Genomic DNA, 27,279 nt, shown 5'->3' with positions numbered 1-27,279 from the left:
TGTAAGGGATGTTCCCGGTAGGCTGTAAGAGCCCAATGCAGAGCGAGTTGTTTCTTAGCTTCCCAAAGAGCTGGAAGCAAGATGCTTTGGGGACTATCTCTGTCTTTGGAAACAATTCAGCACTTTGTGCCTTGAAGCTCTAGGGCAATGTAGCACACCCACAGCAGAAGTTCTACTTCAGCCAGATCAGGCCGGCAAAGAAACTGCGTTTCACAGCCCTTTGTAAGGGATGTTCCCGGTAGGCTGTAAGAACCCAATGCAGAGCGAGTTGTTTCTTAGCTTCCCAAAGAGCTGGAAGCAAGATGCTTTGGGGACTATCTCTGTCTTTGGAAACAATTCAGCACTTTGTGCCTTGAAGCTCTAGGGCAATGTAGCACACCCACAGCAGAAGTTCTACTTCAGCCAGATAAGGCCTGCAAAGAAACTGCGTTTCACAGCCCTTTGTAAGGGATGTTCCCGGTAGGCTGTAAGAGCCCAATGCAGAACGAGTTGTTTCTTAGCTTCCCAAAGAGCTGGAAGCAAGATGCTTTGGGGACTATCTCTGTCTTTGGAAACAATTCAGCACTTTGTGCCTTGAAGCTCTAGGGCAATGTAGCACACCCACAGCAGAAGTTCTACTTCAGCCAGATCAGGTTGCAAAGAAACTACGTTTCACAGCCCTTTGTAAGGGATGTTCCCGGTAGGCTGTAAGAGCCCAATGCAGAGCGAGTTGTTTCTTAGCTTCCCAAAGAGCTGGAAGCAAGATGCTTTGGGGACTATCTCTGTCTTTGGAAACAATTCAGCACTTTGTGCCTTGAAGCTCTAGGGCAATGTAGCACACCCACAGCAGAAGTTCTACTTCAGCCAGATCAGGCCGGCAAAGAAACTGCGTTTCACAGCCCTTTGTAAGGGATGTTCCCGGTAGGCTGTAAGAACCCACTGCAGAACGAGTTGTTTCTTAGCTTCCCAAAGAGATGGAAGCAAGATGCTTTGGGGCCTATCTCTGTCTTTGGAAACAATTCAGCAGTTTGTGCCTTGAAGCTCTAGGGCAATGTAGCCCACCCACAGCAGAAGTTCTACTTCAGCCAGATCAGGCCTGCAAAGAAACTGCGTTTCACAGCCCTTTGTAAGGGATGTTCCCGGTAGGCTGTAAGAGCCCAATGCAGAACGAGTTGTTTCTTAGCTTCCCAAAGAGCTGGAAGCAAGATGCTTTGTGGACTATCTCTGTCTTTGGAAACAATTCAGCACTTTGTGCCTTGAAGCTCTAGGGCAATGTAGCACACCCACAGCAGAAGTTCTACTTCAGCCAGATCAGGCCTGCAAAGAAACTGCGTTTCACAGCCCTTTGTAAGGGATGTTCCCGGTAGGCTGTAAGAGCCCAATGCAGAACGAGTTGTTTCTTAGCTTCCCAAAGAGCTGGAAGCAAGATGCTTTGGGGACTATCTCTGTCTTTGGAAACAATTCAGCACTTTGTGCCTTGAAGCTCTAGGCCAATGTAGCACACCCACAGCAGAAGTTCTACTTCAGCCAGATCAGGCCTGCAAAGAAACTGCGTTTCACAGCCCTTTGTAAGGGATGTTCCCGGTAGGCTGTAAGAGCCCAATGCAGAGCGAGTTGTTTCTTAGCTTCCCAAAGAGCTGGAAGCAAGATGCTTTGGGGACTATCTCTGTCTTTGGAAACAATTCAGCACTTTGTGCCTTGAAGCTCTAGGGCAATGTAGCACACCCACAGCAGAAGTTCTACTTCAGCCAGATCAGGCCTGCATAGAAACTGCATTTCACAGCCCTTTGTAAGGGATGTTCCCGGTAGGCTGTAAGAGCCCAATGCAGAGCGAGTTGTTTCTTAGCTTCCCAAAGAGCTGGAAGCAAGATGCTTTGGGGACTATCTCTGTCTTTGGAAACAATTCAGCACTTTGTGCCTTGAAGCTCTAGGGCAATGTAGCACACCCAGAGCAGAAGTTCTACTTCAGCCAGATCAGGCCTGCAAAGAAACTGCGTTTCACAGCCCTTTGTAAGGGATGTTCCCGGTAGGCTGTAAGAGCCCAATGCAGAACGAGTTGTTTCTTAGCTTCCCAAAGAGCTGGAAGCAAGATGCTTTGGGGACTATCTCTGTCTTTGGAAACAATTCAGCACTTTGTGCCTTGAAGCTCTAGGGCAATGTAGCACACCCACAGCAGAAGTTCTACTTCAGCCAGATCAGGCCTGCAAAGAAACTGCGTTTCACAGCCCTTTGTAAGGTTTGTTCCCGGTAGGCTGTAAGAGCCCAATGCAGAACGAGTTGTTTCTTAGCTTCCCAAAGAGCTGGAAGCAAGATGCTTTGGGGACTATCTCTGTCTTTGGAAACAATTCAGCACTTTGTGCCTTGAAGCTCTAGGGCAATGTAGCACACCCAGAGCAGAAGTTCTACTTCAGCCAGATCAGGCCTGCAAAGAAACTGCGTTTCACAGCCCTTTGTAAGGGATGTTCCCGGTAGGCTGTAAGAGCCCAATGCAGAGCGAGTTGTTTCTTAGCTTCCCAAAGAGCTGGAAGCAAGATGCTTTGGGGACTATCTCTGTCTTTGGAAACAATTCAGCACTTTGTGCCTTGAAGCTCTAGGGCAATGTAGCACACCCACAGCAGAAGTTCTACTTCAGCCAGATCAGGCCTGCATAGAAACTGCATTTCACAGCCCTTTGTAAGGGATGTTCCCGGTAGGCTGTAAGAGCCCAATGCAGAGCGAGTTGTTTCTTAGCTTCCCAAAGAGCTGGAAGCAAGATGCTTTGGGGACTATCTCTGTCTTTGGAAACAATTCAGCACTTTGTGCCTTGAAGCTCTAGGGCAATGTAGCACACCCAGAGCAGAAGTTCTACTTCAGCCAGATCAGGCCTGCAAAGAAACTGCGTTTCACAGCCCTTTGTAAGGGATGTTCCCGGTAGGCTGTAAGAGCCCAATGCAGAACGAGTTGTTTCTTAGCTTCCCAAAGAGCTGGAAGCAAGATGCTTTGGGGACTATCTCTGTCTTTGGAAACAATTCAGCACTTTGTGCCTTGAAGCTCTAGGGCAATGTAGCACACCCACAGCAGAAGTTCTACTTCAGCCAGATCAGGCCTGCAAAGAAACTGCGTTTCACAGCCCTTTGTAAGGTTTGTTCCCGGTAGGCTGTAAGAGCCCAATGCAGAACGAGTTGTTTCTTAGCTTCCCAAAGAGCTGGAAGCAAGATGCTTTGGGGACTATCTCTGTCTTTGGAAACAATTCAGCACTTTGTGCCTTGAAGCTCTAGGGCAATGTAGCACACCCAGAGCAGAAGTTCTACTTCAGCCAGATCAGGCCTGCAAAGAAACTGCGTTTCACAGCCCTTTGTAAGGGATGTTCCCGGTAGGCTGTAAGAGCCCAATGCAGAGCGAGTTGTTTCTTAGCTTCCCAAAGAGCTGGAAGCAAGATGCTTTGGGGACTATCTCTGTCTTTGGAAACAATTCAGCACTTTGTGCCTTGAAGCTCTAGGGCAATGTAGCACACCCACAGCAGAAGTTCTACTTCAGCCAGATCAGGCCGGCAAAGAAACTGCGTTTCACAGCCCTTTGTAAGGGATGTTCCCGGTAGGCTGTAAGAACCCAATGCAGAGCGAGTTGTTTCTTAGCTTCCCAAAGAGCTGGAAGCAAGATGCTTTGGGGACTATCTCTGTCTTTGGAAACAATTCAGCACTTTGTGCCTTGAAGCTCTAGGGCAATGTAGCACACCCACAGCAGAAGTTCTACTTCAGCCAGATAAGGCCTGCAAAGAAACTGCGTTTCACAGCCCTTTGTAAGGGATGTTCCCGGTAGGCTGTAAGAGCCCAATGCAGAACGAGTTGTTTCTTAGCTTCCCAAAGAGCTGGAAGCAAGATGCTTTGGGGACTATCTCTGTCTTTGGAAACAATTCAGCACTTTGTGCCTTGAAGCTCTAGGGCAATGTAGCACACCCACAGCAGAAGTTCTACTTCAGCCAGATCAGGTTGCAAAGAAACTACGTTTCACAGCCCTTTGTAAGGGATGTTCCCGGTAGGCTGTAAGAGCCCAATGCAGAGCGAGTTGTTTCTTAGCTTCCCAAAGAGCTGGAAGCAAGATGCTTTGGGGCCTATCTCTGTCTTTGGAAACAATTCAGCAGTTTGTGCCTTGAAGCTCTAGGGCAATGTAGCCCACCCACAGCAGAAGTTCTACTTCAGCCAGATCAGGCCTGCAAAGAAACTGCGTTTCACAGCCCTTTGTAAGGGATGTTCCCGGTAGGCTGTAAGAGCCCAATGCAGAACGAGTTGTTTCTTAGCTTCCCAAAGAGCTGGAAGCAAGATGCTTTGTGGACTATCTCTGTCTTTGGAAACAATTCAGCACTTTGTGCCTTGAAGCTCTAGGGCAATGTAGCACACCCACAGCAGAAGTTCTACTTCAGCCAGATCAGGCCTGCAAAGAAACTGCGTTTCACAGCCCTTTGTAAGGGATGTTCCCGGTAGGCTGTAAGAGCCCAATGCAGAACGAGTTGTTTCTTAGCTTCCCAAAGAGCTGGAAGCAAGATGCTTTGGGGACTATCTCTGTCTTTGGAAACAATTCAGCACTTTGTGCCTTGAAGCTCTAGGCCAATGTAGCACACCCACAGCAGAAGTTCTACTTCAGCCAGATCAGGCCTGCAAAGAAACTGCGTTTCACAGCCCTTTGTAAGGGATGTTCCCGGTAGGCTGTAAGAGCCCAATGCAGAGCGAGTTGTTTCTTAGCTTCCCAAAGAGCTGGAAGCAAGATGCTTTGGGGACTATCTCTGTCTTTGGAAACAATTCAGCACTTTGTGCCTTGAAGCTCTAGGGCAATGTAGCACAAGCACAGCAGAAGTTCTACTTCAGCCAGATCAGGCCTGCATAGAAACTGCATTTCACAGCCCTTTGTAAGGGATGTTCCCGGTAGGCTGTAAGAGCCCAATGCAGAGCGAGTTGTTTCTTAGCTTCCCAAAGAGCTGGAAGCAAGATGCTTTGGGGACTATCTCTGTCTTTGGAAACAATTCAGCACTTTGTGCCTTGAAGCTCTAGGGCAATGTAGCACACCCAGAGCAGAAGTTCTACTTCAGCCAGATCAGGCCTGCAAAGAAACTGCGTTTCACAGCCCTTTGTAAGGGATGTTCCCGGTAGGCTGTAAGAGCCCAATGCAGAACGAGTTGTTTCTTAGCTTCCCAAAGAGCTGGAAGCAAGATGCTTTGGGGACTATCTCTGTCTTTGGAAACAATTCAGCACTTTGTGCCTTGAAGCTCTAGGGCAATGTAGCACACCCACAGCAGAAGTTCTACTTCAGCCAGATCAGGCCTGCAAAGAAACTGCGTTTCACAGCCCTTTGTAAGGTTTGTTCCCGGTAGGCTGTAAGAGCCCAATGCAGAACGAGTTGTTTCTTAGCTTCCCAAAGAGCTGGAAGCAAGATGCTTTGGGGACTATCTCTGTCTTTGGAAACAATTCAGCACTTTGTGCCTTGAAGCTCTAGGGCAATGTAGCACACCCAGAGCAGAAGTTCTACTTCAGCCAGATCAGGCCTGCAAAGAAACTGCGTTTCACAGCCCTTTGTAAGGGATGTTCCCGGTAGGCTGTAAGAGCCCAATGCAGAGCGAGTTGTTTCTTAGCTTCCCAAAGAGCTGGAAGCAAGATGCTTTGGGGACTATCTCTGTCTTTGGAAACAATTCAGCACTTTGTGCCTTGAAGCTCTAGGGCAATGTAGCACACCCACAGCAGAAGTTCTACTTCAGCCAGATCAGGCCGGCAAAGAAACTGCGTTTCACAGCCCTTTGTAAGGGATGTTCCCGGTAGGCTGTAAGAACCCAATGCAGAGCGAGTTGTTTCTTAGCTTCCCAAAGAGCTGGAAGCAAGATGCTTTGGGGACTATCTCTGTCTTTGGAAACAATTCAGCACTTTGTGCCTTGAAGCTCTAGGGCAATGTAGCACACCCACAGCAGAAGTTCTACTTCAGCCAGATCAGGTTGCAAAGAAACTACGTTTCACAGCCCTTTGTAAGGGATGTTCCCGGTAGGCTGTAAGAGCCCAATGCAGAGCGAGTTGTTTCTTAGCTTCCCAAAGAGCTGGAAGCAAGATGCTTTGGGGACTATCTCTGTCTTTGGAAACAATTCAGTACTTTGTGCCTTGAAGCTCTAGGGCAATGTAGCACACCCACAGCAGAAGTTCTACTTCAGCCAGATCAGGCCTGCAAAGAAACTGCGTTTCACAGCCCTTTGTAAGGGATGTTCCCGGTAGGCTGTAAGAGCCCAATGCAGAACGAGTTGTTTCTTAGCTTCCCAAAGAGCTGGAAGGAAGATGCTTTGGGGACTATCTCTGTCTTTGGAAACAATTCAGCACTTTGTGCCTTGAAGCTCTAGGGCAATGTAGCACACCCAGAGCAGAAGTTCTACTTCAGCCAGATCAGGCCTGCAAAGAAACTGCGTTTCACAGCCCTTTGTAAGGGATGTTCCCGGTAGGCTGTAAGAGCCCAATGCAGAGCGAGTTGTTTCTTAGCTTCCCAAAGAGCTGGAAGCAAGATGCTTTGGGGCCTATCTCTGTCTTTGGAAACAATTCAGCACTTTGTGCCTTGAAGCTCTAGGGCAATGTAGCACACCCACAGCAGAAGTTCTACTTCAGCCAGATCAGGCCTGCAAAGAAACTGCGTTTCACAGCCCTTTGTAAGGGATGTTCCCGGTAGGCTGTAAGAGCCCAATGCAGAACGAGTTGTTTCTTAGCTTCCCAAAGAGCTGGAAGGAAGATGCTTTGGGGACTATCTCTGTCTTTGGAAACAATTCAGCACTTTGTGCCTTGAAGCTCTAGGGCAATGTAGCACACCCAGAGCAGAAGTTCTACTTCAGCCAGATCAGGCCTGCAAAGAAACTGCGTTTCACAGCCCTTTGTAAGGGATGTTCCCGGTAGGCTGTAAGAGCCCAATGCAGAGCGAGTTGTTTCTTAGCTTCCCAAAGAGCTGGAAGCAAGATGCTTTGGGGACTATCTCTGTCTTTGGAAACAATTCAGCACTTTGTGCCTTGAAGCTCTAGGGCAATGTAGCACACCCACAGCAGAAGTTCTACTTCAGCCAGATCAGGCCGGCAAAGAAACTGCGTTTCACAGCCCTTTGTAAGGGATGTTCCCGGTAGGCTGTAAGAGCCCAATGCAGAGCGAGTTGTTTCTTAGCTTCCCAAAGAGCTGGAAGCAAGATGCTTTGGGGACTATCTCTGTCTTTGGAAACAATTCAGCACTTTGTGCCTTGAAGCTCTAGGGCAATGTAGCACACCCACAGCAGAAGTTCTACTTCAGCCAGATCAGGCCTGCAAAGAAACTGCGTTTCACAGCCCTTTGTAAGGTTTGTTCCCGGTAGGCTGTAAGAGCCCAATGCAGAACGAGTTGTTTCTTAGCTTCCCAAAGAGCTGGAAGCAAGATGCTTTGGGGACTATCTCTGTCTTTGGAAACAATTCAGCACTTTGTGCCTTGAAGCTCTAGGGCAATGTAGCACACCCACAGCAGAAGTTCTACTTCAGCCAGATAAGGCCTGCAAAGAAACTGCGTTTCACAGCCCTTTGTAAGGGATGTTCCCGGTAGGCTGTAAGAGCCCAATGCAGAGCGAGTTGTTTCTTAGCTTCCCAAAGAGCTGGAAGCAAGATGCTTTGGGGACTATCTCTGTCTTTGGAAACAATTCAGCACTTTGTGCCTTGAAGCTCTAGGGCAATGTAGCACACCCACAGCAGAAGTTCTACTTCAGCCAGATCAGGCCGGCAAAGAAACTGCGTTTCACAGCCCTTTGTAAGGGATGTTCCCGGTAGGCTGTAAGAACCCAATGCAGAGCGAGTTGTTTCTTAGCTTCCCAAAGAGCTGGAAGGAAGATGCTTTGGGGACTATCTCTGTCTTTGGAAACAATTCAGCAGTTTGTGCCTTGAAGCTCTAGGGCAATGTAGCACACCCACAGCAGAAGTTCTACTTCAGCCAGATCAGGCCTGCAAAGAAACTGCGTTTCACAGCCCTTTGTAAGGGATGTTCCCGGTAGGCTGTAAGAGCCCAATGCAGAACGAGTTGTTTCTTAGCTTCCCAAAGAGCTGGAAGCAAGATGCTTTGTGGACTATCTCTGTCTTTGGAAACAATTCAGCACTTTGTGCCTTGAAGCTCTAGGGCAATGTAGCACACCCACAGCAGAAGTTCTACTTCAGCCAGATCAGGCCTGCAAAGAAACTGCGTTTCACAACCCTTTGTAAGGGATGTTCCCGGTAGGCTGTAAGAGCCCAATGCAGAACGAGTTGTTTCTTAGCTTCCCAAAGAGCTGGAAGCAAGATGCTTTGGGGACTATCTCTGTCTTTGGAAACAATTCAGCACTTTGTGCCTTGAAGCTCTAGGCCAATGTAGCACACCCACAGCAGAAGTTCTACTTCAGCCAGATCAGGCCTGCAAAGAAACTGCGTTTCACAGCCCTTTGTAAGGGATGTTCCCGGTAGGCTGTAAGAGCCCAATGCAGAGCGAGTTGTTTCTTAGCTTCCCAAAGAGCTGGAAGCAAGATGCTTTGGGGACTATCTCTGTCTTTGGAAACAATTCAGCACTTTGTGCCTTGAAGCTCTAGGGCAATGTAGCACAAGCACAGCAGAAGTTCTACTTCAGCCAGATCAGGCCTGCATAGAAACTGCATTTCACAGCCCTTTGTAAGGGATGTTCCCGGTAGGCTGTAAGAGCCCAATGCAGAGCGAGTTGTTTCTTAGCTTCCCAAAGAGCTGGAAGCAAGATGCTTTGGGGACTATCTCTGTCTTTGGAAACAATTCAGCACTTTGTGCCTTGAAGCTCTAGGGCAATGTAGCACACCCAGAGCAGAAGTTCTACTTCAGCCAGATCAGGCCTGCAAAGAAACTGCGTTTCACAGCCCTTTGTAAGGGATGTTCCCGGTAGGCTGTAAGAGCCCAATGCAGAACGAGTTGTTTCTTAGCTTCCCAAAGAGCTGGAAGCAAGATGCTTTGGGGACTATCTCTGTCTTTGGAAACAATTCAGCACTTTGTGCCTTGAAGCTCTAGGGCAATGTAGCACACCCACAGCAGAAGTTCTACTTCAGCCAGATCAGGCCTGCAAAGAAACTGCGTTTCACAGCCCTTTGTAAGGTTTGTTCCCGGTAGGCTGTAAGAGCCCAATGCAGAACGAGTTGTTTCTTAGCTTCCCAAAGAGCTGGAAGCAAGATGCTTTGGGGACTATCTCTGTCTTTGGAAACAATTCAGCACTTTGTGCCTTGAAGCTCTAGGGCAATGTAGCACACCCAGAGCAGAAGTTCTACTTCAGCCAGATCAGGCCTGCAAAGAAACTGCGTTTCACAGCCCTTTGTAAGGGATGTTCCCGGTAGGCTGTAAGAGCCCAATGCAGAGCGAGTTGTTTCTTAGCTTCCCAAAGAGCTGGAAGCAAGATGCTTTGGGGACTATCTCTGTCTTTGGAAACAATTCAGCACTTTGTGCCTTGAAGCTCTAGGGCAATGTAGCACACCCACAGCAGAAGTTCTACTTCAGCCAGATCAGGCCGGCAAAGAAACTGCGTTTCACAGCCCTTTGTAAGGGATGTTCCCGGTAGGCTGTAAGAACCCAATGCAGAGCGAGTTGTTTCTTAGCTTCCCAAAGAGCTGGAAGCAAGATGCTTTGGGGACTATCTCTGTCTTTGGAAACAATTCAGCACTTTGTGCCTTGAAGCTCTAGGGCAATGTAGCACACCCACAGCAGAAGTTCTACTTCAGCCAGATCAGGTTGCAAAGAAACTACGTTTCACAGCCCTTTGTAAGGGATGTTCCCGGTAGGCTGTAAGAGCCCAATGCAGAGCGAGTTGTTTCTTAGCTTCCCAAAGAGCTGGAAGCAAGATGCTTTGGGGACTATCTCTGTCTTTGGAAACAATTCAGTACTTTGTGCCTTGAAGCTCTAGGGCAATGTAGCACACCCACAGCAGAAGTTCTACTTCAGCCAGATCAGGCCTGCAAAGAAACTGCGTTTCACAGCCCTTTGTAAGGGATGTTCCCGGTAGGCTGTAAGAGCCCAATGCAGAACGAGTTGTTTCTTAGCTTCCCAAAGAGCTGGAAGGAAGATGCTTTGGGGACTATCTCTGTCTTTGGAAACAATTCAGCACTTTGTGCCTTGAAGCTCTAGGGCAATGTAGCACACCCAGAGCAGAAGTTCTACTTCAGCCAGATCAGGCCTGCAAAGAAACTGCGTTTCACAGCCCTTTGTAAGGGATGTTCCCGGTAGGCTGTAAGAGCCCAATGCAGAGCGAGTTGTTTCTTAGCTTCCCAAAGAGCTGGAAGCAAGATGCTTTGGGGCCTATCTCTGTCTTTGGAAACAATTCAGCACTTTGTGCCTTGAAGCTCTAGGGCAATGTAGCACACCCACAGCAGAAGTTCTACTTCAGCCAGATCAGGCCTGCAAAGAAACTGCGTTTCACAGCCCTTTGTAAGGGATGTTCCCGGTAGGCTGTAAGAGCCCAATGCAGAACGAGTTGTTTCTTAGCTTCCCAAAGAGCTGGAAGGAAGATGCTTTGGGGACTATCTCTGTCTTTGGAAACAATTCAGCACTTTGTGCCTTGAAGCTCTAGGGCAATGTAGCACACCCAGAGCAGAAGTTCTACTTCAGCCAGATCAGGCCTGCAAAGAAACTGCGTTTCACAGCCCTTTGTAAGGGATGTTCCCGGTAGGCTGTAAGAGCCCAATGCAGAGCGAGTTGTTTCTTAGCTTCCCAAAGAGCTGGAAGCAAGATGCTTTGGGGACTATCTCTGTCTTTGGAAACAATTCAGCACTTTGTGCCTTGAAGCTCTAGGGCAATGTAGCACACCCACAGCAGAAGTTCTACTTCAGCCAGATCAGGCCGGCAAAGAAACTGCGTTTCACAGCCCTTTGTAAGGGATGTTCCCGGTAGGCTGTAAGAGCCCAATGCAGAGCGAGTTGTTTCTTAGCTTCCCAAAGAGCTGGAAGCAAGATGCTTTGGGGACTATCTCTGTCTTTGGAAACAATTCAGCACTTTGTGCCTTGAAGCTCTAGGGCAATGTAGCACACCCACAGCAGAAGTTCTACTTCAGCCAGATCAGGCCTGCAAAGAAACTGCGTTTCACAGCCCTTTGTAAGGTTTGTTCCCGGTAGGCTGTAAGAGCCCAATGCAGAACGAGTTGTTTCTTAGCTTCCCAAAGAGCTGGAAGCAAGATGCTTTGGGGACTATCTCCGTCTTTGGAAACAATTCAGCACTTTGTGCCTTGAAGCTCTAGGGCAATGTAGCACACCCACAGCAGAAGTTCTACTTCAGCCAGATAAGGCCTGCAAAGAAACTGCGTTTCACAGCCCTTTGTAAGGGATGTTCCCGGTAGGCTGTAAGAGCCCAATGCAGAGCGAGTTGTTTCTTAGCTTCCCAAAGAGCTGGAAGCAAGATGCTTTGGGGACTATCTCTGTCTTTGGAAACAATTCAGCACTTTGTGCCTTGAAGCTCTAGGGCAATGTAGCACACCCACAGCAGAAGTTCTACTTCAGCCAGATCAGGCCGGCAAAGAAACTGCGTTTCACAGCCCTTTGTAAGGGATGTTCCCGGTAGGCTGTAAGAGCCCAATGCAGAGCGAGTTGTTTCTTAGCTTCCCAAAGAGCTGGAAGCAAGATGCTTTGGGGACTATCTCTGTCTTTGGAAACAATTCAGCACTTTGTGCCTTGAAGCTCTAGGGCAATGTAGCACACCCACAGCAGAAGTTCTACTTCAGCCAGATCAGGCCTGCAAAGAAACTGCGTTTCACAGCCCTTTGTAAGGTTTGTTCCCGGTAGGCTGTAAGAGCCCAATGCAGAACGAGTTGTTTCTTAGCTTCCCAAAGAGCTGGAAGCAAGATGCTTTGGGGACTATCTCTGTCTTTGGAAACAATTCAGCACTTTGTGCCTTGAAGCTCTAGGGCAATGTAGCACACCCACAGCAGAAGTTCTACTTCAGCCAGATAAGGCCTGCAAAGAAACTGCGTTTCACAGCCCTTTGTAAGGGATGTTCCCGGTAGGCTGTAAGAGCCCAATGCAGAGCGAGTTGTTTCTTAGCTTCCCAAAGAGCTGGAAGCAAGATGCTTTGGGGACTATCTCTGTCTTTGGAAACAATTCAGCACTTTGTGCCTTGAAGCTCTAGGGCAATGTAGCACACCCACAGCAGAAGTTCTACTTCAGCCAGATCAGGCCGGCAAAGAAACTGCGTTTCACAGCCCTTTGTAAGGGATGTTCCCGGTAGGCTGTAAGAACCCAATGCAGAGCGAGTTGTTTCTTAGCTTCCCAAAGAGCTGGAAGGAAGATGCTTTGGGGACTATCTCTGTCTTTGGAAACAATTCAGCAGTTTGTGCCTTGAAGCTCTAGGGCAATGTAGCACACCCACAGCAGAAGTTCTACTTCAGCCAGATCAGGCCTGCAAAGAAACTGCGTTTCACAGCCCTTTGTAAGGGATGTTCCCGGTAGGCTGTAAGAGCCCAATGCAGAACGAGTTGTTTCTTAGCTTCCCAAAGAGCTGGAAGCAAGATGCTTTGTGGACTATCTCTGTCTTTGGAAACAATTCAGCACTTTGTGCCTTGAAGCTCTAGGGCAATGTAGCACACCCACAGCAGAAGTTCTACTTCAGCCAGATCAGGCCTGCAAAGAAACTGCGTTTCACAGCCCTTTGTAAGGGATGTTCCCGGTAGGCTGTAAGAGCCCAATGCAGAACGAGTTGTTTCTTAGCTTCCCAAAGAGCTGGAAGCAAGATGCTTTGGGGACTATCTCTGTCTTTGGAAACAATTCAGCACTTTGTGCCTTGAAGCTCTAGGCCAATGTAGCACACCCACAGCAGAAGTTCTACTTCAGCCAGATCAGGCCTGCAAAGAAACTGCGTTTCACAGCCCTTTGTAAGGGATGTTCCCGGTAGGCTGTAAGAGCCCAATGCAGAGCGAGTTGTTTCTTAGCTTCCCAAAGAGCTGGAAGCAAGATGCTTTGGGGACTATCTCTGTCTTTGGAAACAATTCAGCACTTTGTGCCTTGAAGCTCTAGGGCAATGTAGCACAAGCACAGCAGAAGTTCTACTTCAGCCAGATCAGGCCTGCATAGAAACTGCATTTCACAGCCCTTTGTAAGGGATGTTCCCGGTAGGCTGTAAGAGCCCAATGCAGAGCGAGTTGTTTCTTAGCTTCCCAAAGAGCTGGAAGCAAGATGCTTTGGGGACTATCTCTGTCTTTGGAAACAATTCAGCACTTTGTGCCTTGAAGCTCTAGGGCAATGTAGCACACCCAGAGCAGAAGTTCTACTTCAGCCAGATCAGGCCTGCAAAGAAACTGCGTTTCACAGCCCTTTGTAAGGGATGTTCCCGGTAGGCTGTAAGAGCCCAATGCAGAACGAGTTGTTTCTTAGCTTCCCAAAGAGCTGGAAGCAAGATGCTTTGGGGACTATCTCTGTCTTTGGAAACAATTCAGCACTTTGTGCCTTGAAGCTCTAGGGCAATGTAGCACACCCACAGCAGAAGTTCTACTTCAGCCAGATCAGGCCTGCAAAGAAACTGCGTTTCACAGCCCTTTGTAAGGTTTGTTCCCGGTAGGCTGTAAGAGCCCAATGCAGAACGAGTTGTTTCTTAGCTTCCCAAAGAGCTGGAAGCAAGATGCTTTGGGGACTATCTCTGTCTTTGGAAACAATTCAGCACTTTGTGCCTTGAAGCTCTAGGGCAATGTAGCACACCCAGAGCAGAAGTTCTACTTCAGCCAGATCAGGCCTGCAAAGAAACTGCGTTTCACAGCCCTTTGTAAGGGATGTTCCCGGTAGGCTGTAAGAGCCCAATGCAGAGCGAGTTGTTTCTTAGCTTCCCAAAGAGCTGGAAGCAAGATGCTTTGGGGACTATCTCTGTCTTTGGAAACAATTCAGCACTTTGTGCCTTGAAGCTCTAGGGCAATGTAGCACACCCACAGCAGAAGTTCTACTTCAGCCAGATCAGGCCGGCAAAGAAACTGCGTTTCACAGCCCTTTGTAAGGGATGTTCCCGGTAGGCTGTAAGAACCCAATGCAGAGCGAGTTGTTTCTTAGCTTCCCAAAGAGCTGGAAGCAAGATGCTTTGGGGACTATCTCTGTCTTTGGAAACAATTCAGCACTTTGTGCCTTGAAGCTCTAGGGCAATGTAGCACACCCACAGCAGAAGTTCTACTTCAGCCAGATCAGGTTGCAAAGAAACTACGTTTCACAGCCCTTTGTAAGGGATGTTCCCGGTAGGCTGTAAGAGCCCAATGCAGAGCGAGTTGTTTCTTAGCTTCCCAAAGAGCTGGAAGCAAGATGCTTTGGGGACTATCTCTGTCTTTGGAAACAATTCAGTACTTTGTGCCTTGAAGCTCTAGGGCAATGTAGCACACCCACAGCAGAAGTTCTACTTCAGCCAGATCAGGCCTGCAAAGAAACTGCGTTTCACAGCCCTTTGTAAGGGATGTTCCCGGTAGGCTGTAAGAGCCCAATGCAGAACGAGTTGTTTCTTAGCTTCCCAAAGAGCTGGAAGGAAGATGCTTTGGGGACTATCTCTGTCTTTGGAAACAATTCAGCACTTTGTGCCTTGAAGCTCTAGGGCAATGTAGCACACCCAGAGCAGAAGTTCTACTTCAGCCAGATCAGGCCTGCAAAGAAACTGCGTTTCACAGCCCTTTGTAAGGGATGTTCCCGGTAGGCTGTAAGAGCCCAATGCAGAGCGAGTTGTTTCTTAGCTTCCCAAAGAGCTGGAAGCAAGATGCTTTGGGGCCTATCTCTGTCTTTGGAAACAATTCAGCACTTTGTGCCTTGAAGCTCTAGGGCAATGTAGCACACCCACAGCAGAAGTTCTACTTCAGCCAGATCAGGCCTGCAAAGAAACTGCGTTTCACAGCCCTTTGTAAGGGATGTTCCCGGTAGGCTGTAAGAGCCCAATGCAGAACGAGTTGTTTCTTAGCTTCCCAAAGAGCTGGAAGGAAGATGCTTTGGGGACTATCTCTGTCTTTGGAAACAATTCAGCACTTTGTGCCTTGAAGCTCTAGGGCAATGTAGCACACCCAGAGCAGAAGTTCTACTTCAGCCAGATCAGGCCTGCAAAGAAACTGCGTTTCACAGCCCTTTGTAAGGGATGTTCCCGGTAGGCTGTAAGAGCCCAATGCAGAGCGAGTTGTTTCTTAGCTTCCCAAAGAGCTGGAAGCAAGATGCTTTGGGGACTATCTCTGTCTTTGGAAACAATTCAGCACTTTGTGCCTTGAAGCTCTAGGGCAATGTAGCACACCCACAGCAGAAGTTCTACTTCAGCCAGATCAGGCCGGCAAAGAAACTGCGTTTCACAGCCCTTTGTAAGGGATGTTCCCGGTAGGCTGTAAGAGCCCAATGCAGAGCGAGTTGTTTCTTAGCTTCCCAAAGAGCTGGAAGCAAGATGCTTTGGGGACTATCTCTGTCTTTGGAAACAATTCAGCACTTTGTGCCTTGAAGCTCTAGGGCAATGTAGCACACCCACAGCAGAAGTTCTACTTCAGCCAGATCAGGCCTGCAAAGAAACTGCGTTTCACAGCCCTTTGTAAGGTTTGTTCCCGGTAGGCTGTAAGAGCCCAATGCAGAACGAGTTGTTTCTTAGCTTCCCAAAGAGCTGGAAGCAAGATGCTTTGGGGACTATCTCCGTCTTTGGAAACAATTCAGCACTTTGTGCCTTGAAGCTCTAGGGCAATGTAGCACACCCACAGCAGAAGTTCTACTTCAGCCAGATAAGGCCTGCAAAGAAACTGCGTTTCACAGCCCTTTGTAAGGGATGTTCCCGGTAGGCTGTAAGAGCCCAATGCAGAGCGAGTTGTTTCTTAGCTTCCCAAAGAGCTGGAAGCAAGATGCTTTGGGGACTATCTCTGTCTTTGGAAACAATTCAGCACTTTGTGCCTTGAAGCTCTAGGGCAATGTAGCACACCCACAGCAGAAGTTCTACTTCAGCCAGATCAGGCCGGCAAAGAAACTGCGTTTCACAGCCCTTTGTAAGGGATGTTCCCGGTAGGCTGTAAGAACCCACTGCAGAACGAGTTGTTTCTTAGCTTCCCAAAGAGATGGAAGCAAGATGCTTTGGGGCCTATCTCTGTCTTTGGAAACAATTCAGCAGTTTGTGCCTTGAAGCTCTAGGGCAATGTAGCCCACCCACAGCAGAAGTTCTACTTCAGCCAGATCAGGCCTGCAAAGAAACTGCGTTTCACAGCCCTTTGTAAGGTTTGTTCCCGGTAGGCTGTAAGAGCCCAATGCAGAACGAGTTGTTTCCTGGCTTCCCAAAGAGCTGGAAGCAAGATGCTTTGGGGACTATCTCTGTCTTTGGAAACAATTCAGCACTTTGTGCCTTGAAGCTCTAGGGCAATGTAGCACACCCACAGCAGAAGTTCTACTTCAGCCAGATCAGGCCTGCAAAGAAACTGCGTTTCACAGCCCTTTGTAAGGGATGTTCCCGGTAGGCTGTAAGAGCCCAATGCAGAACGAGTTGTTTCTTAGCTTCCCAAAGAGCTGGAAGCAAGATGCTTTGGGGACTATCTCTGTCTTTGGAAACAATTCAGCACTTTGTGCCTTGAAGCTCTAGGCCAATGTAGCACACCCACAGCAGAAGTTCTACTTCAGCCAGATCAGGCCTGCAAAGAAACTGCGTTTCACAGCCCTTTGTAAGGGATGTTCCCGGTAGGCTGTAAGAGCCCAATGCAGAGCGAGTTGTTTCTTAGCTTCCCAAAGAGCTGGAAGCAAGATGCTTTGGGGACTATCTCTGTCTTTGGAAACAATTCAGCACTTTGTGCCTTGAAGCTCTAGGGCAATGTAGCACACCCACAGCAGAAGTTCTACTTCAGCCAGATCAGGCCTGCAAAGAAACTGCATTTCACAGCCCTTTGTAAGGGATGTTCCCGGTAGGCTGTAAGAGCCCAATGCAGAGCGAGCTGTTTCTTAGCTTCCCAAAGAGCTGGAAGCAAGATGCTTTGGGGACTATCTCTGTCTTTGGAAACAATTCAGCACTTTGTGCCTTGAAGCTCTAGGGCAATGTAGCACACCCACAGCAGAAGTTCTACTTCAGCCAGATCAGGCCTGCAAAGAAACTGCGTTTCACAGCCCTTTGTAAGGGATGTTCCCGGTAGGCTGTAAGAGCCCAATGCAGAACGAGTTGTTTCTTAGCTTCCCAAAGAGCTGGAAGCAAGATGCTTTGGGGACTATCTCTGTCTTTGGAAACAATTCAGCACTTTGTGCCTTGAAGCTCTAGGGCAATGTAGCACACCCACAGCAGAAGTTCTACTTCAGCCAGATCAGGCCTGCAAAGAAACTGCGTTTCACAGCCCTTTGTAAGGTTTGTTCCCGGTAGGCTGTAAGAGCCCAATGCAGAACGAGTTGTTTCTTAGCTTCCCAAAGAGCTGGAAGCAAGATGCTTTGGGGACTATCTCTGTCTTTGGAAACAATTCAGCACTTTGTGCCTTGAAGCTCTAGGGCAATGTAGCACACCCAGAGCAGAAGTTCTACTTCAGCCAGATCAGGCCTGCAAAGAAACTGCGTTTCACAGCCCTTTGTAAGGGATGTTCCCGGTAGGCTGTAAGAGCCCAATGCAGAGCGAGTTGTTTCTTAGCTTCCCAAAGAGCTGGAAGCAAGATGCTTTGGGGACTATCTCTGTCTTTGGAAACAATTCAGCACTTTGTGCCTTGAAGCTCTAGGGCAATGTAGCACACCCACAGCAGAAGTTCTACTTCAGCCAGATCAGGCCGGCAAAGAAACTGCGTTTCACAGCCCTTTGTAAGGGATGTTCCCGGTAGGCTGTAAGAGCCCAATGCAGAACGAGTTGTTTCTTAGCTTCCCAAAGAGCTGGAAGCAAGATGCTTTGGGGACTATCTCTGTCTTTGGAAACAATTCAGCACTTTGTGCCTTGAAGCTCTAGGGCAATGTAGCACACCCACAGCAGAAGTTCTACTTCAGCCAGATCAGGCCTGCAAAGAAACTGCGTTTCACAGCCCTTTGTAAGGGATGTTCCCGGTAGGCTGTAAGAGCCCAATGCAGAACGAGTTGTTTCTTAGCTTCCCAAAGAGCTGGAAGGAAGATGCTTTGGGGACTATCTCTGTCTTTGGAAACAATTCAGCACTTTGTGCCTTGAAGCTCTAGGGCAATGTAGCACACCCACAGCAGAAGTTCTACTTCAGCCAGATCAGGCCTGCAAAGAAACTGCGTTTCACAGCCCTTTGTAAGGGATGTTCCCGGTAGGCTGTAAGAGCCCAATGCAGAACGAGTTGTTTCTTAGCTTCCCAAAGAGCTGGAAGGAAGATGCTTTGGGGACTATCTCTGTCTTTGGAAACAATTCAGCACTTTGTGCCTTGAAGCTCTAGGGCAATGTAGCACACCCACAGCAGAAGTTCTACTTCAGCCAGATCAGGCCTGCAAAGAAACTGCGTTTCACAGCCCTTTGTAAGGGATGTTCCCGGTAGGCTGTAAGAGCCCAATGCAGAGCGAGTTGTTTCTTAGCTTCCCAAAGAGCTGGAAGCAAGATGCTTTGGGGCCTATCTCTGTCTTTGGAAACAATTCAGCACTTTGTGCCTTGAAGCTCTAGGGCAATGTAGCACACCCACAGCAGAAGTTCTACTTCAGCCAGATCAGGCCTGCAAAGAAACTGCGTTTCACAGCCCTTTGTAAGGGATGTTCCCGGTAGGCTGTAAGAGCCCAAAGCAGAACGAGTTGTTTCTTAGCTTCCCAAAGAGCTGGAAGCAAGATGCTTTGGGGACTATCTCTGTCTTTGGAAACAATTCAGCACTTTGTGCCTTGAAGCTCTAGGGCAATGTAGCACACCCACAGCAGAAGTTCTACTTCAGCCAGATCAGGCCTGCAAAGAAACTGCGTTTCACAGCCCTTTGTAAGGGATGTTCCCGGTAGGCTGTAAGAGCCCAATGCAGAGCGAGTTGTTTCTTAGCTTCCCAAAGAGCTGGAAGCAAGATGCTTTGGGGACTATCTCTGTCTTTGGAAACAATTCAGCACTTTGTGCCTTGAAGCTCTAGGGCAATGTAGCACACCCACAGCAGAAGTTCTACTTCAGCCAGATCAGGCCTGCAAAGAAACTGCGTTTCACAGCCCTTTGTAAGGGATGTTCCCGGTAGGCTGTAAGAGCCCAATGCAGAGCGAGTTGTTTCTTAGCTTCCCAAAGAGCTGGAAGCAAGATGCTTTGGGGACTATCTCTGTCTTTGGAAACAATTCAGCACTTTGTGCCTTGAAGCTCTAGGGCAATGTAGCACACCCACAGCAGAAGTTCTACTTCAGCCAGATCAGGCCGGCAAAGAAACTGCGTTTCACAGCCCTTTGTAAGGGATGTTCCCGGTAGGCTGTAAGAGCCCAATGCAGAGCGAGTTGTTTCTTAGCTTCCCAAAGAGCTGGAAGCAAGATGCTTTGGGGACTATCTCTGTCTTTGGAAACAATTCAGCACTTTGTGCCTTGAAGCTCTAGGGCAATGTAGCACACCCACAGCAGAAGTTCTACTTCAGCCAGATCAGGCCTGCAAAGAAACTGCGTTTCACAGCCCTTTGTAAGGTTTGTTCCCGGTAGGCTGTAAGAGCCCAATGCAGAACGAGTTGTTTCTTAGCTTCCCAAAGAGCTGGAAGCAAGATGCTTTGGGGACTATCTCCGTCTTTGGAAACAATTCAGCACTTTGTGCCTTGAAGCTCTAGGGCAATGTAGCACACCCACAGCAGAAGTTCTACTTCAGCCAGATAAGGCCTGCAAAGAAACTGCGTTTCACAGCCCTTTGTAAGGGATGTTCCCGGTAGGCTGTAAGAGCCCAATGCAGAGCGAGTTGTTTCTTAGCTTCCCAAAGAGCTGGAAGCAAGATGCTTTGGGGACTATCTCTGTCTTTGGAAACAATTCAGCACTTTGTGCCTTGAAGCTCTAGGGCAATGTAGCACACCCACAGCAGAAGTTCTACTTCAGCCAGATCAGGCCGGCAAAGAAACTGCGTTTCACAGCCCTTTGTAAGGGATGTTCCCGGTAGGCTGTAAGAACCCACTGCAGAACGAGTTGTTTCTTAGCTTCCCAAAGAGATGGAAGCAAGATGCTTTGGGGCCTATCTCTGTCTTTGGAAACAATTCAGCAGTTTGTGCCTTGAAGCTCTAGGGCAATGTAGCCCACCCACAGCAGAAGTTCTACTTCAGCCAGATCAGGCCTGCAAAGAAACTGCGTTTCACAGCCCTTTGTAAGGTTTGTTCCCGGTAGGCTGTAAGAGCCCAATGCAGAACGAGTTGTTTCCTGGCTTCCCAAAGAGCTGGAAGCAAGATGCTTTGGGGACTATCTCTGTCTTTGGAAACAATTCAGCACTTTGTGCCTTGAAGCTCTAGGGCAATGTAGCACACCCACAGCAGAAGTTCTACTTCAGCCAGATCAGGCCTGCAAAGAAACTGCGTTTCACAGCCCTTTGTAAGGGATGTTCCCGGTAGGCTGTAAGAGCCCAATGCAGAACGAGTTGTTTCTTAGCTTCCCAAAGAGCTGGAAGCAAGATGCTTTGGGGACTATCTCTGTCTTTGGAAACAATTCAGCACTTTGTGCCTTGAAGCTCTAGGCCAATGTAGCACACCCACAGCAGAAGTTCTACTTCAGCCAGATCAGGCCTGCAAAGAAACTGCGTTTCACAGCCCTTTGTAAGGGATGTTCCCGGTAGGCTGTAAGAGCCCAATGCAGAGCGAGTTGTTTCTTAGCTTCCCAAAGAGCTGGAAGCAAGATGCTTTGGGGACTATCTCTGTCTTTGGAAACAATTCAGCACTTTGTGCCTTGAAGCTCTAGGGCAATGTAGCACACCCACAGCAGAAGTTCTACTTCAGCCAGATCAGGCCTGCAAAGAAACTGCATTTCACAGCCCTTTGTAAGGGATGTTCCCGGTAGGCTGTAAGAGCCCAATGCAGAGCGAGTTGTTTCTTAGCTTCCCAAAGAGCTGGAAGCAAGATGCTTTGGGGACTATCTCTGTCTTTGGAAACAATTCAGCACTTTGTGCCTTGAAGCTCTAGGGCAATGTAGCACACCCACAGCAGAAGTTCTACTTCAGCCAGATCAGGCCTGCAAAGAAACTGCGTTTCACAGCCCTTTGTAAGGGATGTTCCCGGTAGGCTGTAAGAGCCCAATGCAGAACGAGTTGTTTCTTAGCTTCCCAAAGAGCTGGAAGCAAGATGCTTTGGGGACTATCTCTGTCTTTGGAAACAATTCAGCACTTTGTGCCTTGAAGCTCTAGGGCAATGTAGCACACCCACAGCAGAAGTTCTACTTCAGCCAGATCAGGCCTGCAAAGAAACTGCGTTTCACAGCCCTTTGTAAGGTTTGTTCCCGGTAGGCTGTAAGAGCCCAATGCAGAACGAGTTGTTTCTTAGCTTCCCAAAGAGCTGGAAGCAAGATGCTTTGGGGACTATCTCTGTCTTTGGAAACAATTCAGCACTTTGTGCCTTGAAGCTCTAGGGCAATGTAGCACACCCAGAGCAGAAGTTCTACTTCAGCCAGATCAGGCCTGCAAAGAAACTGCGTTTCACAGCCCTTTGTAAGGGATGTTCCCGGTAGGCTGTAAGAGCCCAATGCAGAGCGAGTTGTTTCTTAGCTTCCCAAAGAGCTGGAAGCAAGATGCTTTGGGGACTATCTCTGTCTTTGGAAACAATTCAGCACTTTGTGCCTTGAAGCTCTAGGGCAATGTAGCACACCCACAGCAGAAGTTCTACTTCAGCCAGATCAGGCCGGCAAAGAAACTGCGTTTCACAGCCCTTTGTAAGGGATGTTCCCGGTAGGCTGTAAGAGCCCAATGCAGAACGAGTTGTTTCTTAGCTTCCCAAAGAGCTGGAAGCAAGATGCTTTGGGGACTATCTCTGTCTTTGGAAACAATTCAGCACTTTGTGCCTTGAAGCTCTAGGGCAATGTAGCACACCCACAGCAGAAGTTCTACTTCAGCCAGATCAGGCCTGCAAAGAAACTGCGTTTCACAGCCCTTTGTAAGGGATGTTCCCGGTAGGCTGTAAGAGCCCAATGCAGAACGAGTTGTTTCTTAGCTTCCCAAAGAGCTGGAAGGAAGATGCTTTGGGGACTATCTCTGTCTTTGGAAACAATTCAGCACTTTGTGCCTTGAAGCTCTAGGGCAATGTAGCACACCCACAGCAGAAGTTCTACTTCAGCCAGATCAGGCCTGCAAAGAAACTGCGTTTCACAGCCCTTTGTAAGGGATGTTCCCGGTAGGCTGTAAGAGCCCAATGCAGAACGAGTTGTTTCTTAGCTTCCCAAAGAGCTGGAAGGAAGATGCTTTGGGGACTATCTCTGTCTTTGGAAACAATTCAGCACTTTGTGCCTTGAAGCTCTAGGGCAATGTAGCACACCCACAGCAGAAGTTCTACTTCAGCCAGATCAGGCCTGCAAAGAAACTGCGTTTCACAGCCCTTTGTAAGGGATGTTCCCGGTAGGCTGTAAGAGCCCAATGCAGAGCGAGTTGTTTCTTAGCTTCCCAAAGAGCTGGAAGCAAGATGCTTTGGGGCCTATCTCTGTCTTTGGAAACAATTCAGCACTTTGTGCCTTGAAGCTCTAGGGCAATGTAGCACACCCACAGCAGAAGTTCTACTTCAGCCAGATCAGGCCTGCAAAGAAACTGCGTTTCACAGCCCTTTGTAAGGGATGTTCCCGGTAGGCTGTAAGAGCCCAAAGCAGAACGAGTTGTTTCTTAGCTTCCCAAAGAGCTGGAAGCAAGATGCTTTGGGGACTATCTCTGTCTTTGGAAACAATTCAGCACTTTGTGCCTTGAAGCTCTAGGGCAATGTAGCACACCCACAGCAGAAGTTCTACTTCAGCCAGATCAGGCCTGCAAAGAAACTGCGTTTCACAGCCCTTTGTAAGGGATGTTCCCGGTAGGCTGTAAGAGCCCAATGCAGAGCGAGTTGTTTCTTAGCTTCCCAAAGAGCTGGAAGCAAGATGCTTTGGGGACTATCTCTGTCTTTGGAAACAATTCAGCACTTTGTGCCTTGAAGCTCTAGGGCAATGTAGCACACCCACAGCAGAAGTTCTACTTCAGCCAGATCAGGCCTGCAAAGAAACTGCGTTTCACAGCCCTTTGTAAGGGATGTTCCCGGTAGGCTGTAAGAGCCCAATGCAGAGCGAGTTGTTTCTTAGCTTCCCAAAGAGCTGGAAGCAAGATGCTTTGGGGACTATCTCTGTCTTTGGAAACAATTCAGCACTTTGTGCCTTGAAGCTCTAGGGCAATGTAGCACACCCACAGCAGAAGTTCTACTTCAGCCAGATCAGGCCTGCAAAGAAACTGCGTTTCACAGCCCTTTGTAAGGGATGTTCCCGGTAGGCTGTAAGAGCCCAATGCAGAACGAGTTGTTTCTTAGCCTCCCAAAGAGCTGGAAGCAAGATGCTTTGGGGACTATCTCTGTCTTTGGAAACAATTCAGCACTTTGTGCCTTGAAGCTCTAGGGCAATGTAGCACACCCACAGCAGAAGTTCTACTTCAGCCAGATCAGGCCTGCAAAGAAACTGCGTTTCACAGCCCTTTGTAAGGGATGTTCCCGGTAGGCTGTAAGAGCCCAATGCAGAGCGAGTTGTTTCTTAGCTTCCCAAAGAGCTGGAAGCAAGATGCTTTGGGGACTATCTCTGTCTTTGGAAACAATTCAGCACTTTGTGCCTTGAAGCTCTAGGGCAATGTAGCACACCCACAGCAGAAGTTCTACTTCAGCCAGATCAGGCCGGCAAAGAAACTGCGTTTCACAGCCCTTTGTAAGGGATGTTCCCGGTAGGCTGTAAGAACCCAATGCAGAACGAGTTGTTTCTTAGATTCCCAAAGAGATGGAAGCAAGATGCTTTGGGGACTATCTCTGTCTTTGGAAACAATTCAGCACTTTGTGCCTTGAAGCTCTAGGGCAATGTAGCACACCCACAGCAGAAGTTCTACTTCAGCCAGATCAGGCCTGCAAAGAAACTGCGTTTCACAGCCCTTTGTAAGGGATGTTCCCGGTAGGCTGTAAGAGCCCAATGCAGAACGAGTTGTTTCTTAGCTTCCCAAAGAGCTGGAAGGAAGATGCTTTGGGGACTATCTCTGTCTTTGGAAACAATTCAGCACTTTGTGCCTTGAAGCTCTAGGGCAATGTAGCACACCCACAGCAGAAGTTCTACTTCAGCCAGATCAGGCCTGCAAAGAAACTGCGTTTCACAGCCCTTTGTAAGGGATGTTCCCGGTAGGCTGTAAGAGCCCAATGCAGAGCGAGTTGTTTCTTAGCTTCCCAAAGAGCTGGAAGCAAGATGCTTTGGGGACTATCTCTGTGTTTGGAAACAATTCAGCACTTTGTGCCTTGAAGCTCTAGGGCAATGTAGCACACCCACAGCAGAAGTTCTACTTCAGCCAGATCAGGCCTGCAAAGAAACTGCGTTTCACAGCCCTTTGTAAGGGATGTTCCCGGTAGGCTGTAAGAGCCCAATGCAGAACGAGTTGTTTCTTAGCTTCCCAAAGAGCTGGAAGCAAGATGCTTTGGGGACTATCTCTGTCTTTGGAAACAATTCAGCACTTTGTGCCTTGAAGCTCTAGGGCAATGTAGCACACCCACAGCAGAAGTTCTACTTCAGCCAGATCAGGTTGCAAAGAAACTGCGTTTCACAGCCCTTTGTAAGGGATGTTCCCGGTAGGCTGTAAGAGCCCAATGCAGAGCGAGTTGTTTCTTAGCTTCCCAAAGAGCTGGAAGCAAGATGCTTTGGGGACTATCTCTGTCTTTGGAAACAATTCAGCACTTTGTGCCTTGAAGCTCTAGGGCAATGTAGCACACCCACAGCAGAAGTTCTACTTCAGCCAGATCAGGCCTGCAAAGAAACTGCGTTTCACAGCCCTTTGTAAGGGATGTTCCCGGTAGGCTGTAAGAGCCCAATGCAGAACGAGATGTTTCTTAGCTTCCCAAAGAGCTGGAAGCAAGATGCTTTGGGGACTATCTCTGTCTTTGGAAACAATTCAGCACTTTGTGCCTTGAAGCTCTAGGGCAATGTAGCACACCCACAGCAGAAGTTCTACTTCAGCCAGATCAGGCCTGCAAAGAAACTGCGTTTCACAGCCCTTTGTAAGGGATGTTCCCGGTAGGCTGTAAGAGCCCAATGCAGAGCGAGTTGTTTCTTAGCTTCCCAAAGAGCTGGAAGCAAGATGCTTTGGGGACTATCTCTGTCTTTGGAAACAATTCAGCACTTTGTGCCTTGAAGCTCTAGGGCAATGTAGCACACCCACAGCAGAAGTTCTACTTCAGCCAGATCAGGCCTGCAAAGAAACTGCGTTTCACAGCCCTTTGTAAGGGATGTTCCCGGTAGGCTGTAAGAGCCCAATGCAGAGCGAGTTGTTTCTTAGCTTCCCAAAGAGCTGGAAGCAAGATGCTTTGGGGACTATCTCTGTCTTTGGAAACAATTCAGCACTTTGTGCCTTGAAGCTCTAGGGCAATGTAGCACACCCACAGCAGAAGTTCTACTTCAGCCAGATCAGGCCTGCAAAGAAACTGCGTTTCACAGCCCTTTGTAAGGGATGTTCCCGGTAGGCTGTAAGAGCCCAATGCAGAACGAGTTGTTTCTTAGCTTCCCAAAGAGCTGGAAGCAAGATGCTTTGGGGACTATCTCTGTCTTTGGAAACAATTCAGCACTTTGTGCCTTGAAGCTCTAGGGCAATGTAGCACACCCACAGCAGAAGTTCCACTTCAGCCAGATCAGGCCTGCAAAGAAACTGCGTTTCACAGCCCTTTGTAAGGGATGTTCCCGGTAGGCTGTAAGAGCCCAATGCAGAGCGAGTTGTTTCTTAGCTTCCCAAAGAGCTGGAAGCAAGATGCTTTGGGGACTATCTCTGTGTTTGGAAACAATTCAGCACTTTGTGCCTTGAAGCTCTAGGGCAATGTAGCACACCCACAGCAGAAGTTCTACTTCAGCCAGATCAGGCCTGCAAAGAAACTGCGTTTCACAGCCCTTTGTAAGGGATGTTCCCGGTAGGCTGTAAGAGCCCAATGCAGAACGAGTTGTTTCTTAGCTTCCCAAAGAGCTGGAAGCAAGATGCTTTGGGGACTATCTCTGTCTTTGGAAACAATTCAGCACTTTGTGCCTTGAAGCTCTAGGCCAATGTAGCACACCCACAGCAGAAGTTCTACTTCAGCCAGATCAGGCCTGCAAAGAAACTGCGTTTCACAGCCCTTTGTAAGGGATGTTCCCGGTAGGCTGTAAGAGCCCAATGCAGAGCGAGTTGTTTCTTAGCTTCCCAAAGAGCTGGAAGCAAGATGCTTTGGGGACTATCTCTGTCTTTGGAAACAATTCAGCACTTTGTGCCTTGAAGCTCTAGGGCAATGTAGCACACCCACAGCAGAAGTTCTACTTCAGCCAGATCAGGCCTGCAAAGAAACTGCATTTCACAGCCCTTTGTAAGGGATGTTCCCGGTAGGCTGTAAGAGCCCAATGCAGAGCGAGTTGTTTCTTAGCTTCCCAAAGAGCTGGAAGCAAGATGCTTTGGGGACTATCTCTGTCTTTGGAAACAATTCAGCACTTTGTGCCTTGAAGCTCTAGGGCAATGTAGCACACCCACAGCAGAAGTTCTACTTCAGCCAGATCAGGCCTGCAAAGAAACTGCGTTTCACAGCCCTTTGTAAGGGATGTTCCCGGTAGGCTGTAAGAGCCCAATGCAGAACGAGTTGTTTCTTAGCTTCCCAAAGAGCTGGAAGCAAGATGCTTTGGGGACTATCTCTGTCTTTGGAAACAATTCAGCACTTTGTGCCTTGAAGCTCTAGGGCAATGTAGCACACCCACAGCAGAAGTTCTACTTCAGCCAGATCAGGCCTGCAAAGAAACTGCGTTTCACAGCCCTTTGTAAGGTTTGTTCCCGGTAGGCTGTAAGAGCCCAATGCAGAACGAGTTGTTTCTTAGCTTCCCAAAGAGCTGGAAGCAAGATGCTTTGGGGACTATCTCTGTCTTTGGAAACAATTCAGCACTTTGTGCCTTGAAGCTCTAGGGCAATGTAGCACACCCAGAGCAGAAGTTCTACTTCAGCCAGATCAGGCCTGCAAAGAAACTGCGTTTCACAGCCCTTTGTAAGGGATGTTCCCGGTAGGCTGTAAGAGCCCAATGCAGAGCGAGTTGTTTCTTAGCTTCCCAAAGAGCTGGAAGCAAGATGCTTTGGGGACTATCTCTGTCTTTGGAAACAATTCAGCACTTTGTGCCTTGAAGCTCTAGGGCAATGTAGCACACCCACAGCAGAAGTTCTACTTCAGCCAGATCAGGCCGGCAAAGAAACTGCGTTTCACAGCCCTTTGTAAGGGATGTTCCCGGTAGGCTGTAAGAGCCCAATGCAGAACGAGTTGTTTCTTAGCTTCCCAAAGAGCTGGAAGCAAGATGCTTTGGGGACTATCTCTG

The sequence above is a fragment of the Equus asinus genome, chromosome 2, assembly GCF_041296235.1.
Source record: "Equus asinus isolate D_3611 breed Donkey chromosome 2, EquAss-T2T_v2, whole genome shotgun sequence".
In the NCBI taxonomy this organism is placed as follows: Eukaryota; Metazoa; Chordata; class Mammalia; order Perissodactyla; family Equidae; genus Equus; species Equus asinus.
This window is presented reverse-complemented; position numbering follows the sequence as displayed.